A 4,034-nucleotide genomic window follows, 5' to 3' on the forward strand; every position below is an offset into this window, starting at 1 on the left:
GGCGGGCGGCGGGCGGCGGGCGGTGCGCAGTGAGGCTGGGCGGGGCGGGGCGGGGCAGGAGGTGGCGGCGGGATGGAGGTCGAGATGGGATCGGGGAGCAAGGGTCGTGCGGGCTGGGCTATTTTTTTTCTCTTTTCTCCTCCATGTACCGGTTCGGGGCTGACTTATGTTGAGGACTGCGGGTTGAATTCTCCAAAACGGAGGGACTTTTCTGCAAAAAAGCACGACATACGACCAGAAACGATAGCTGGTTTATTAGTAGGTAAAGATTAGGTAGAGATAGAGATAGAGAGGTAGAGAGGTAGAGATAGAGATGGTTACCACTGATGGTGGATAATGCTGGACGTAGTTGGTCAGGAAATAAACTGCCTGCATGTACGTCTAGCTGATGTAGCAGTAGCACCCCATGTGGCCTTTCTGACTACCGTAATGATTCATTGCTTTTTTTATTCCGTCCATAAAAACTCATTTGTCTTGATGAGATGAAGAAACGGCAGTAGCTTTTAATCTCCATGTAGTACTAGCAGTGCTATATAATGTATCCACAACACCAGTGTTTTGCAGTCTGCTTTCGGGTGCACTTTGTGTAACCGTATGTAGACCAGATAAACGAGGCTGTCGTTGTCCCTCACCACCGCAGGAGTCTTTTGGTCAGCCAACACGCCCGCGGGACGCATCCAAAAAGAACCAGGCGCGGCGAGCCAGCAATCAGGCCCGGCAAGCCATCAAAGGAGCAGCGGGTCGACCCTTCAGTGGCTCAGTGCGTGATGGTGAGAGCGGCTTAAAACAAAACAAACTGCAGCGGTGAGGAAGGCAGGCGGGTGAAGTGAACCAAAGTGGCAATGAAGGCAGGCTCGACGGCGGGTCTCAATCCAGTTGGTGTAGAAGGGCGCGATAGCTGCGGCGGGTTGGCGTTGGTGGTCCGATGGCCGACTTGTACTTTTCCTTTGATGAAGAAAGCAATATACAGACGTAAGAGCATTTGTAATAGTAATCCGTACTGCTAGTAGTACTACTCTGGTTCCATTGATTTCACGTATGACCATCTGCTAGGCCTAGCATTTGTCAAATCTTGAAACTTGTGCGAATAAACAATGTGGTGGAGCTCCTTTGTCTTTTTTATCTTCCATGTATGCGCATGCACCTGACCAACATAAGCGAGGATAGAAGGACCAAGCTATGTTCAAGTTGAAGAAACAGGTGTAGAGGTTGGCATTTTGGACTTGGGGTCGTGCTCTGAGAATTTTCTGCAGCAGATGATGTATTGATATGGAGCGCCTACAGCGCCTTTTCCTGGTCAGTGAGATCTGGCACACTGCTGTCCGTCTCCGTCGTGTCAGACTCCGTCTCCGCGTCCGTTGGGTCCATATCCGCTGCCATCACAAATTCTGCTTCCAATCGTGTATGCCCCTGGCTTTAGTATCTCACTCTCCCAGAACTGCTTGTCAAAGGAACCGGCAGCGGTGAGGACAGGGACTCCAGCGGGTTGGAGAGGAGCTGCGGTGGCCGCACAGCTGGGAGGAACAGCGCCAGGTCAAGGGAGAAGCGATGTACGAGGATGGACAAGGTAGTGCGCGCTGTGGCGAAACGCCGCAGGTTATCGACCACGACGGAGGCGGCGTCCATCATCATGATGCAGTCAGTGCCGTCGCGACTGTGGATGCAGAGGATCAATCGTGACAACCGCTCTCTCTTTTTTCTTTTTTAGAAGTACGTCAGCACCTGGTTGATTTGATTCTTCCTCCTAGAGTTCTGCTCCTTGGGTTGGTGTACCCCTGATTTGATGATTGACACAATGTGTAATGATAGTTGCAGGGTAGCAGCCTCGAAACTTTGAAGCAAATCTGCTTACGTCGATTGCTATCAATGCAATTTCCTTCACGTGCGCTGGCTCTCACCGTATGAAACAGCAATAAAACAACGAAGTACTTTGAGTCCGTCTCGGTTTCGCCTGATCGCACCGGCCGTTCCGGCGGAAATCAACCTCACTCGGACAGGCGGATCAACAAGTCACGTAGGGCAACGCACACGCAGTGGCGGAACTAGCCCACTCGGCCAGGGTGGGCCAGCAGTGTACTGTACATATACACTTGATTTTTTATTTTATTTTTTAGCTTTTCTCCTATGGTATAAATGCTGTTTTCAGATCTCAGGGTGGGCCGTGGCCCACCTTGGCCACCCTCTACCTCCGCCATTGCGCACACGGAACCCTATCTTCTTTGAATCTCAAACCTCGTACTGCCTGTTCCAGAGTTAATCACAAAACGATGTATTTGCCGCTTCTATTCAAGGTTATTTCATGTCGGCTTATCCTGCAAGATTGCTCTGTGCCAGCTTTTCTTCATCTAACCAACCGCGATCTTCTCGAACCCTAGGAAAAAATCCCTTCAAGAACTCAACACCATCGTGCGCGAGCCCCACGGTGGGCGCCAACTGTCGTGGTTTTGTCACGGCAGATGTCCTTAGTGTTAGGACTTAGTCGTGAGGCCAACGCATCTATGTGGTAGCTTGAGAGGGGTTGAGTGGGACGAGAGACGCAGGGCGGATCAACACACAAGATAAGGATTTAGACAGCTTCGGGTTCCGAGAAACATTATCCGGTAATAGCCCTACATGCTGTTTGTGGCTAGGTCTCATTATCATCACGAGGGAGTCGGTGTAAACCGGCTCTTTGTGTCTAGTCCTAGAGATTGTTTCTTCTTTCTTGTCCCTCTTTGGGGAGCCCTGCCCCTCCTTATATAATTTTGAGGGGCGGGTTACATGTGGAGTCCTATTAGGATTAGGACTAGTCTACCTTCTTTTATAAACCGGATACAAGTCCGGGTCTTAACTCCTTGTAAGGGAAATATTCCTCACGCCTTTCCTCTTAAACCGGCCCACCATAGTTTGAACCGGCCTTCTGGGCCTTGGGCCTTGTCATCCGTCTGACCCGCCCGCCGGGTCACCAGTGAGTCATAATGACCAGACAGGTTGCTTGTAAACCGCCAGGTCAGGGCGGGTCGCCAGTAAATCGCCAAGTGTCAGCAGGGTCTTCAAATAAACCGCCAAGTCCGGCCGGGTTATACTTCCAGCCGGTTTAGGCCGCGGGGTATATCCCCGACAGTGGCGGTGTGGAGAGAGGGGGAAAACCACCAGATGGACATCGGTGGTGAGGGCACAGATACATCGGTTCATGGTATGTTACATACATAGTCATGGTAGAACTCTAGCTATTGGAGTTTATCAAATTGACGAGATGTCAGCCAGGCGGCCACCATGCAGGGTATGTTTCAGCAGGTAGCATGCCGGGATGCAGATGCGTTGAACGGAGCCCTGGTGGGAGGAGATGATGGCTCTGGGGAGTTCAGAATAATCATCGAGAGATAGCTGACGATAGTCGAGATTAAGGGGCGCGGTGCACCACAGAGTGCGCCACCGAGATGTGAGGACTTGTGTGCGGCAGCCATCCTTGGGGGGAGAAGGGAGATGATCTCTCCAAGGATGACGTCCGGGAGACCGCTGATGCGGTCCGCCGGAGATTGTACTGGTTCCTCAGGTCCAGGGGGGCGCATCTGGCCGCACAGTCAGGTCCAAGATCTACATCCGGTGGTGGCGCTGGCCCGAGCCTCACCTGTGTACATACCAATCTGAAAGAAAAAAATGGCATAACAAGTAGGACATTCGAAATCAATTCTCAAGATCAGGAAGAAAAAAAGGCACAAACATATATGTAAGACATTCAAAATCAATTTTCAAGATCTGGCCACGAATTATTAGCACGCAAGCTAACCCTAGTCAGATTATTAGCGAAAATCATTTGTGCAGAACAAACAATTAATCACTAACTCTATACGGATAACATTCAAACAATCAATACACTACGTGCATCTAACACATCTTAATTACTCTGATTTCATGGACTGCGAGAACATAACCATAGGATTTGTATTCCAGAAAACACATGATATGTTTGCCGCACAAATGGGTATATAGATGACTAACTGATTTTCCGTCGGAGTCGCAATCGTTGTCGTAGCTGCTGTTGACCTCCGGCT

This window comes from Triticum dicoccoides, chromosome 3B (assembly GCF_002162155.2).
Source record: "Triticum dicoccoides isolate Atlit2015 ecotype Zavitan chromosome 3B, WEW_v2.0, whole genome shotgun sequence".
NCBI classification, from domain to species: Eukaryota; Viridiplantae; Streptophyta; class Magnoliopsida; order Poales; family Poaceae; genus Triticum; species Triticum dicoccoides.